Raw genomic sequence first — 10,850 nt, 5'->3', positions numbered from 1 at the left:
AAGAGAGTAATTTCAATTTCTAATTTATAAGATTTCCTCATTAATCAGGCAAAATGCTAGGTCGGCAATTCTTCCTAACATGGTTAAAAAAATGAGTTCGAACAAGATGTAAGATGGAATGAATGATGATAAAAGGCAGGTGGGAGGGTTGAGGATATGGGGTGTTACATCTTATTGGGGGTTCCATGCAGAAGCAAAGATCCCACATCGGAAAAGTGAAAGAGATGTGGATGAGCTTATAAGGACATGGGAACCCTCCCCTTAACCGCTAGCTTTTAAGGATGAGTTCTACCCATGTCCTAACACATCTTTCGTCTATATCCAAAGTCTTTGAAGACAACTAATGTGAAGTCCGTGGAGAAGCAATCATGCCTTGACATTACATGACCAAAACCTACCCATACTGCGTTGGTTGGTGTACACCTCACCATTGTTCCATCATTTTCAATTTTCTGTAGGAAATGATATATTTGAAACTTTTCTTCACAGGCCACCCCTTGTAGTGTAAAAAGAGTAGTCACAAATATACTATAGGGTGTGTCCTAGGGAAAAAAAGGTGCTAAAGTATCACTTCTCTTAAACAGCCAATTACTCTAAAAGCTATTAGAGTAAAGGAGTTGTTGGGCTTTGAACCCAGACCTATTATGAAGCAATAGCTCTATACCAGGTGAAACAACCAATTACTTCAAATGCTTAAGATCTTGGAGATGGTGTTATAAAATCTTTTATACTTTAACACTCCCCCTCACTCGTGGCCCCTCTTTTTAGGGTTGGCCATTAATATATGTGGATTTTTAATATCATGGAGTCTTGAACCCAAGACATTTGCTCTCATACCATGTGAAACAAGCAATTACTCCAAAAGCTTAAGCTATTAGGGTTGGTGTTATTTAATCATTTATACGTCAACAACTTCCCTTTTGTGTTGACTGTCTAATAATAACAAAAGGATTAAAGCACGAGGGTGCATAATTCTTTTTATGCACTTCACATCACACAGTTAGGCAATTTCAACTCTTCTCTTTGTTACGAGAAATTTGTGTGCTTAAACGGGCTTTAAGAAAGTGCTAAGCGATACTAAAAATCCAAGAAAAATACCCAAGAAACTTGCTGTTAAATAATTCATTTGCAACTGATCAATGATTATTCTCACGAGTTCATTCATGAAATTATATAAAAATTAAATAAGAAGCTCTTCCATTCCCTGTGAATATTGAGGTGAATGCATGCAACCCATTTGTATTCCAAATCAGTAAAACCTTTTGAAAAGTGTCAAAGAAAGCTTAAACCTCTGTGAACCTTCCCCTGTTCGAGTTCAACCCCCACAAATCATTTTACAAAGTACATATAAGAAATGAAGAAGAAACAGCAAATGAAACTTTCAACCTTGTTCGTGAATCTATAACCAAGCACAAGTAGAAAAGTACAAAGAGGGTTTTAGTTATCTTCCAAGCATATGTATTGTATTGTAGAGTTCCCCATCATACCCCGTTCACTCATATGTCCTAATTAACCGCATATGTCAGAGATTAGTGTCGTACGATCTACTCTCATCCTGCATGGCCTACATCCACGGATGAGATCACTTCTTCCACTACTAGAGAAAATATAACATATACCAAGAAAATAAACAAAACCAATTCATACGTACAATATACCATGTGGTTATACTCACAACAAGTAATATATAGGGATTTCGGTGAGGATGTCTACAATTGTCTGCACAAATCTGCATTATGGTCATGGGGAGATTGGGCGACGGACGGCTGTGGAAACAATGAGCTTATTATGTCGCTTTGATGGACCTGACGGCGGGATCGGGACGCCTTTGGGGAGGGAATTGAACATTGCGAAATGGCGAGACTCCACTGCATGATTATTATCTAGACCATTCATCACACCCTTTGATGGGATTCTGTATATAGCAGCAGTGCATGTCAAAGGGTGGATGAGGAAGAAAAGGAAGAGAAAGATAATAGAGAGATGCTTAGAAGCCATGGGAAAGATAGAGTTGGATTTTCTTCTCTTTTATGCTTCCTTTTGCTTTTATTTCTGTTTGGTACAAGTCAAATAGGTTGGGCCCTTTTCCTTGGGGTTTTTTTGACGTGCAATTTCTCTTGGTCATTCACCAACGGCTGTTGAAAACGTAAAAAGCAGAGAGAGAGAGAGATGCTTTAGGAGACAGTGAGTTTTAATGAGGGAGAAACGACTTTGCTACACCCGTGCAAATTTGGAAGGAAAGAGACACTTGAGCATTAAAGCAAGTCTTTTGAGTTTTGACCTATGTGTTAAAGATTCCTATACAGACGTTTACTTTGCGTCCGGTTAGACGACATTTAGCCCTTAAACTCACAAATTTCTTGTTTGCGCCATTTATATATCTTTTTTTTAAAGGCAAAAACTGAATTGATGAAGAAAAGAAATGCGGGAGATCCCCGGGGGCGTTCGAGATGATCTAAACAATACAAAGGATAAAAAAAGAAGAAGAACAACCATGGTTTAAAATTCCGGTTTCGGACCCTTCAAAAACTGAAATTTCGGTCGAAATTTGGTAATAATTAAAAAGAACATTTAATTCATTTCGAAATTTCGGACGAAATTTTGAAACATATTTTTTTAATAAAAAAATTACATCGAAATTCCGAAATTTCGTAAAGGCCGAAATTCGAAATTTTGCCTAATTTCGGTTTCGGTCTCCACCGAAATCCAAAATTTCGGTCCGGATTTCGGCCGAAATTTAAAACCATGAGAAGAACCACAAATCTAGGGGAAGGAAATCGAAAACTTCCAACTCTGCCCTAGATACCCCCTCTCGAGCCAGACTATTAGCCTCGTTATTAACTGATCTTCTTATGTGATGAAATGAGATAGAAGATCTCACCACTATATCCAAGATGTCATCAATCCACCATCAAACCTCCAGTGATGGGCTTCACTTCCCTCTAGGGATGGACCATTTATATCTCCTAGAACACCTTTGATGATACAGTATCATTCTCCCTACACATAAAGGATTTTAATTCAGACTTTTACAGAAAACCCATAAATTATCATTACTTTTTTAAAAAAATGATGGAAAAATTTGTGAAACAACCAATTACTACAAAAACTTAAGCTGTTGGAGAAGGCTGATACCATGTGAAAAAACCAATTACTCCAAAAGCTTAATCTGTTGAGAAGGGGTTATTTAATCATTTTATACTTAAGCAAAATTCGTCTGGTTTCATATGTTTTACAGGACATAAGGGGTTATGGGTATTAACAATAGAAACACAGAATAACAAGTAAATAGGAAAGTAGGGGAGACTCAAAAATTATTTATTGAAAAAAAAGAAGGAGAAAGGCGAAACAAAAGAGAAACGTCTGATGTGGTTTAGGCTTGGAAGATTTAGAGATCAGATTGCATGTACTTTTATCACCGTATTGCCATTGCATTGATGAACATTAAACAGTCACTGAGATATCATGACAGCTGTCACTGAATGTAAGAAATAACTGTAATTATCAGCCAAGTGCAAGTACTGGTCTAAGCTGAATAAATGACAAGACCTTAAAAGGAAGAAGAAAGTGTGTCCCCACTAAATAAAGCACTAGTTGGTATCAATCCACTTTCTGATACAAAACCTAAGCACCATTGCACCATCTTCTTCTCATACTGTAGTGAAAGATTGAAACTCACCAAAAATAGGTAAGCCACACCCCCAATCCCCCGGAAAAAGGAAAAATAAGTTAGAAAGTCGTTTTCCCTTTTAAGAAGATACGAATAGAAATGATACATAAGAGGCAGTCTCTGGTCCATCTCAAATGCATCATTGCCACCATGCCATGTGGTCAGAGCTAGTATTATGGGCCACACTACTAAAAAACACAATAAGTGAATAGAATTGCACAGTTAAAAACCAAAATGATCAATGCTTCACAATCCAATGGATAAAATTCCATCCATCAGATAGTTAGTTCCATGGATCCATATTGAGTGTCTAGATCACCCGTCGGTAACTACATGTATCATTGTTAAGAGAAATAGGGGCAGCATGAATCGGATCCATTAGCTCCGATCGATTTCCAATGATTAGAAGCTCCTAATTCCTTGATCAAGGACTTGAAAGAAAAACTAAGTTTCTCTTTACGCCCTGTTTTGATCTAATGGGTCTGAACCTTAATGGACTATGTACAAGAGCAGGATCTGAACATTGTCCCTTAAATCTATGCGAAGGTTCAAAATTATTTTGGATAGTGACTTAGATATAGCGAAAAAAATCCGATTGAGAGTCCTAGATCTCAACAGAGGGCACAGATGTCAAACTTTAGTTCATTTATGTCTATTCATGAGGGGTATATTTGTGATATTTAAAAACCTTACTCAAAACAAGAAATGACATTTTATTTTCCTTCTTTTTGTTACTATGACAATTTTCCTCTCTCTCTCTCTCACTCTCTTTCCTCTTCTACTTCTTCTTTCCTCTCCCCCTTTTCTAACATTATGCTCTACTTGTATACAACGTAAGTATGATCTAGGACCATGATGGACAGTCCGAATCAAAATGGACCACGATCCAGACTAAGACAAGCAGGATCCAACTAAGCACTCTCCGAAAACGAATCTCATCGATAAATCCAAACGGATCATGACCAAGATATAGGTGGATCTGATCCAAAGTGGAACCATTGACACAGAGACTACTTTTTCTTTAGAAAGAAAAAAAAATGAGACACTATATACCACGTTAATTAAAAGAAGAAAATGACAAACAGACACACAAATAGCACATTAGCACCCTCCCAAGGCGACCAATGTATTTCAGCTGCACGTATGGTATATCTCCGTTGCTTTAATTCGCAACTGAGCGAATTGTTACTTTCTTCTCATTAGGCAACCGGGACACATACAGAGCAATCAACATCATATGACTGTGTCCTAATTTCGCGTAACCCCTTGCAAAAAAAAATGTACACCTACTTTAAATTGCGCAATACTCTAGATCAAGTATCTCCAATCATGTGCTTTTTGCAAGAAAATAACAAACATGATTCATTCCGAAAAAATGTTCTGTATGACTAAGTATCTGTGTGTCCCAATACTTTAAATTGTGCAATACTATATCACGTAAACAGAGCATACCCAAAAAATTTGAAATAATTTCTTATGGTCATGGTCGTTGTGCTATGAAGGCACCGCATGTCTATTTGGATGTCCTAGCTTAATCTAAAAATTTAAATAATTTATGATCAATGCATGCAGAAACTATGAGATGATCACGATAGTCCAGGTTCAGTACCAGATTGACACTGACAATCCCATCAACAACATCCATAAGGACAAAAGTCGACAAATTAGCTTCTTTTGGCGAAACTTTAAAAAGATTGGAGTTTTTATATGGTGCCCGACCATAAAGTACTGTGAAAGCGGTAACAAACTTGATATTTGATCCAATGGCAACACACTTTTTACATACCAAAAAAGTGTTGGATCAAATATCAAGGGTGGTACGTTTGACATACCACCTTCACGGGACATACCACCTTCACGGGACTTCACGGTCGGCCACCGTATAATTTCTCGATTGATTGTGAGAGAAAAAAAGGGGGTCACAATAAGTAAGGTTATTCTTTGTTTTGGTTTAGTTGTCATCCATTCTTAAGATATTACATTAATTATGTGTATCAGGGAATGACATTTGCACTCATCAATTTAACACACTTCTCTGATTCATTGTAGCTTGCTTTTGAGATTATAACCACCTTCCTATAGCTAATTTGGAAAGTGCATAAAATAGAGGAGCATCATTAGTAAAATAATGAATTCATGTATCATTTCCCTGTATGTGTACTTGACATAAAGGGAAAACTTGGGTGGCAGTCTGAGGTTATTTAGAACTTATATAAATATATTTTTTCCTTTTACCTGTTTAATACCTTATAGATATACACTGACTAGTATAGTCTTAGCAGTCTTTATCATCTTCAATAGCTCGTAAACCCCAAAAACTGCACCAATAATTCGCAACCCTTTACCCCTTGCTTGCACTCTTAAAAAAAAACTGATCCTCACCTATTGATGTGCAATAGTTATTGTAACTTTCTAACAGCCCATGTTGTATTGAGCTGTGACCATATAAAGTAGAGATCTCAGTGCCAAACTCCTCACGTCCTTTTTCCATTTAGATTAGGAATAGGCCTAATCGGACCTGCTTTTTGCATATCTATCTTTATTTTGGTACCATATTGGGGGGTGAGGAATGGTCATGCTTCCTATAATCCTATCATGCGTATAGGCCAACCTTGAATGATATAAACCACTCACGTGGTGGGTTCTACCTTGGATTGTCCATGGCCCAATAATCAACCATTTTAACCAAGTCATGTCCCGCTTAGATGCTGTGTCACAACCACGAGATTGAGGTTCAAGCCAGATTACTTACCTACCAAGAAAAAAAAGTGAGCCATGAGACCATTCCCCGTACGTAGTTATATAGGCCTCACATGAAGCGACCCTTTCTCCCATAGAAAGGAGCAACTAGTGTAGCTTTCTCAGGCCTTGAAGCCCGTGGCTGGCATCTTCACGATACACAGGCCCACGAAGATGGGGACGTTAGTCTGGTGCACTTCCATGTGGATGGGCTATAGACTAAGACATAGCAGGATATGGTTCAGGATATGGTTCGTCCACGTTTAAACTTTAAAATAGGTGAGGGAGGGGAGTTTTTATATAGTGTGAGCCCGTATAGTCCAATATTTTTCAAAAAGAACTGTACGGCCCACACCATATGATGATCCAAACCGTCCATTTGATGGGCCACAACGTATATAAGCCGTGCCTCAAAAATCATTTCTATAGGATGATCCCAACCCTCTGATCTATAAATCATAGGGCTAGAACGGAAATGATTTTCTGGGCACAAAGTCTTTAACTTGTGGCCCATCAAATGGACTGTTTTGATCATCCTATGGTGTGGACTGTACAATACTTTTTGAAAAATACTGGACTATTTGAGCATTCACCATATAAAAACTAGAGCGAGGGAAACCAAGGCATTTTAGGAAGAAAAAAGGAAAACAAAAGAACCATGCCAAACAATATTATCAAAACCAAACTTGACGTCGACCTGAATAAGTTTATGATTTGGGTTTTTTTCCCTGGTTAAATAGTCCATCAATTAGCAAGGGCGCATATGCTAATAGACTTAGGATTTCTAGGGTGGTGCTTTTAACTTTTCAGTGATAGAAGAGACAAGTGGCAACTTATTTTTTGGGGAATAACAGAGCAAAGCATTGAAAGATTTGTTATAATACCTGTAATTTGGTATGAGTATCTCATCTGTGCCAACTTATTTTTGGGGAGTTTTCCTAAAGTGTTCAATGCATTATATTTAGGGATTTGCCAGCATCCATAGCAAAAGGCATTTCGCAGATGGTTTGTCACATGTCAGATCAGCCACAAAGGCTCACTTTTCAGCAGATTTTGTCACCATTCACGAGGTGGCTGGTCTGACATGCGACGGACCATCTGCGAAATGCTTTATGTTAGAAAATCCCTTATATTTAATAGCCCATCTAAATGTATTTAACTGTTGGTTCTTACAGTAAAATATGGCCAAGTTCGTACTAGAGGGATTGAACCCAGGGAAGCTCAGCAGCCGTGTTGGCGACTCCCTTGTATTCAGTACTTTTGAGAGTCATTGCCGGCCCTCCACAGGGCCGGAGGGGACGGGCCAGCGAGATGCGGTGCGAGCTGATGCAGGCCCACATGAGTGGATGAACATCCTAGTTAAATTAGAAATCCTAATTAGTTAGTAATTGAGTCCTAGTTTGATTAGGAGTCCTAGTTTAATTTGGTAGTGTAAGCACGTGATTTACAAAATCACTTCTCTTGTAAAGCCACCAAATACCCTTGGTTTTCACATTATTTACTACCCTTGCCACCATACTCTTTAAGTATACAAAGACCCAAAAATCCATCGAATTTACAAAGCAATGCCATTGGCCCTAAAAAACGAGATTTGCTTCTCGAACGTATATTTTCACCCAAAATAGAAAACCGGCCATGTTCCCTCCCATTCCACGACCCAAATCTTCCATAGATTGCCAAATCATTTCAAAGAAAACAAAGCCACAACCTAATACCATATGCCCACAAGAAAATTCGATTTCCCCCCTTCAAAACCTTCCCCAAATGCCCAAATCTATGTCAAATCCCTAACTTCTACCCATATCTTCCGATCACCTTACCAAATGCCTTCTAAACAACCTGTTTTACCTTGATTTCGTTCCAAAATTTCACCAAAAATCCAATCAAATCAGATTTCAAAACGCCCTAATTGATACCCTAAAAATAGCATTTTCCTCCCATTTTCACCTATAAATAGACCCTTCTACAGCCCTCTAAACACAAAAAATACAAGGCAAAATGATACGTGCATGCATAGGACACATATGGCATCATGTGTTAGTATTTTATTAAATAGATAGTTAATTATATGATGTGTCATTGTAAGTTAAGTAGCTGTTGTGTTTAAAAGAGAGTAGTTATTGTAGAGAATAACTACTAATATAGGGTGCCTTACTTATGTGGTTGAAAGGGGAGTAGTTATTGTAGAGAGCAACTACTGTGTAGTTATTGTGTGATGTGTCTAACTTGTGCGGTGGAGAGGAGAGAGGTTATTGTAACTTGTAAGTAGATTTTAAGTATTTAAATGAATTATATCTTGGATGGAGGGTCCAAGAAGTTTAATCCCAAAAGGAATGTTAAGGAGGCAAGGCTATCCTCGTATTTAGCCAAAAGGAGGCAAGTCTATCCTTGAACTTAGCCAACTTCATTCCATATTTGATCTTTGAGAAATAGGCACATATCACAAAAGCCCACTACAAGCGCTTAAGCATTCTATATCTCCTTCCATCCTCAAGCTTTCTACATTTTCTTCACTTCGTCTCTGCATTTTCTCTATTTTAAACTCTTTTGCATTTTTTTTCTTCATCATTTACACCGGGGCAGCAGCTTGGGCGTCGTCTCAAGGACACAACACCTCTCTTTAATCAAAGGCCGCCAAGAGCCTCCACCTTCGTCTTCCTCTGTGATTCCATTGGTTAATCTGCAGCTCTCTGGAATTCTTGCACAGTGCTTTTTTCTCTCTCTGTTTATTTATGTTTTACTGATTAAACCTCTTACTACTGCAAGCAATCAACATAAATTTCTCTTTCTTCGATTTATTTTCTATCATTGTCTGCATATTGCAAAGTTGAAATACTACATATCTAGTTGCTTAATTTCTAGAAAGTGCATATTCCTGTATTGGTTGTCTAATTAGAATCATCCATTTGCTCTATCATATGGTTTCTCGTTCTATTATTTCACCAACTATACAAACTATACATTTCCTTATTCGACTGACTTATATTGTCATCATCCATTGAAGCATATTTAAAAAAAAAAAATCCATTGCAGCTAATAGCCCAACTTCAACCAATAAACCATAGAGAAAGACGGATTTCACAACACCGAAATATCCTCTTCTCAAACAGTGCAACCGAGGTTTACACTAGCCCAAGAACAATAACCAAAAGAGAAGAGGAACAATGCCCAAAAGAGATGTGCTTCAATATATGATAGAAAGAACAACACTACAAGATAAAGAACAAAAAGAGAGAAGAAAACTTCAATAAGAAAGCTTCAATACATAGACAAAATATGGGAAAGTTGGGATTTTCTTCAAACACTAGCTTGCACACAAGAAAGCTTCAATGAAGGTCTAGGTAGATTGTTCTTTCTAATGGATAATATGGACAAAAAAAAGTAAATGAGAATAGGCTAGTCAAAGGAAAGTAAAGAGAAGTAATAGCTTTGATAGGAGATAGTGGGTATGGGAAAGTGGGGACTTTAATGCTAGGATAGTGGGTTTAGAGTTTCAAGTAGGGTTTGAATTTGAAATAGGAAGTAGTGGGAAAAGTTGTAGCAAACATGTGTGGCTCGCACATGTGCAAGCTAGTTCAACAAAAGACCAAAATGCCCATGGACACAAAATACATATTTCTCCTCACTACACCTCTCAAAATAAAACAAAATAAAGCTAACCAAAAAAAATACACTTTAAAATTAATATAAACTGAAATTCAAAAGGATAACTTAGTACTTTATTCTTTACAATTTATTTCTACCTACAGCTCTATTGTATTTGTTTGGCTCAAAACTCTGATCTAAATTCATTCACTATTGGGCTCTTAAATAATAACTTGTTGAGTATCCTTTATACCTGCAACACCCTAAATTGCAAACTGCATTTTGTTTTATAGCGATTGTCTGCCTTCACTTCACTTCCACTAGCACACATCACATCATTGATAAGCCTATAATTTGTGTTAATTTCGGTTCATTCTGATGCGCCAGAGCTTTTTTTCTTTCTTTCATTATACCCCTGCATAAAGATTCATCATTCGAATCGGAACTGCATACTTGGTCATTTATTATTTAAATCTGACCCTCCATTCTGTAATAGTTCAGACTTCAGACCATCTAATTTCCAAGCTTCACAAATCATACATGCATTCTGTACATTGCCTACATTAATTTCATAAGCTATACAAGTGCTAAAATACGTGTTGCACCTCCTATAATATCTTATACCAGTCGTTTAAAGTCAGATTACACCATCTGCATCACTGCTTACATTTATTCGTTCTCAATCCACTTCCATCGATTGTGCTATATTGAATAATGAGGACTTTGCAACTGCCAACTTTTAGATTATTCTATTATTGTGTTGTGGGCTGGACAGCTTAGGCCCTTCAAAATTCTCATCTACTTTGTTGTAGCTGCATGCATACACCCTGTCAAAGCATTCGATACCTATATCATC

General features: G+C 37.4%; 1 long non-coding RNA gene across 1 annotated transcript; it reads right to left on the bottom strand.

The window, feature by feature from the left end:
- Positions 1 to 1,363: 1,363 nt before the first annotated feature.
- On the bottom strand, positions 1,364 to 2,121 carry LOC143887350 (uncharacterized). The gene is made up of 2 exons (XR_013254139.1): positions 1,676 to 2,121; positions 1,364 to 1,564 (listed from the first exon to the last, which is right to left on the bottom strand). It is a non-coding gene; the product is annotated as an uncharacterized LOC143887350 (long non-coding RNA).
- Positions 2,122 to 10,850: the final 8,729 nt, after the last annotated feature.

Source organism: Tasmannia lanceolata, unplaced genomic scaffold (assembly GCF_043159265.1).
Source record: "Tasmannia lanceolata isolate RefF3 unplaced genomic scaffold, GAP_Taslan_0.1 ptg000002l, whole genome shotgun sequence".
In the NCBI taxonomy this organism is placed as follows: Eukaryota; Viridiplantae; Streptophyta; class Magnoliopsida; order Canellales; family Winteraceae; genus Tasmannia; species Tasmannia lanceolata.
This window is presented reverse-complemented; position numbering and strand designations above follow the sequence as displayed.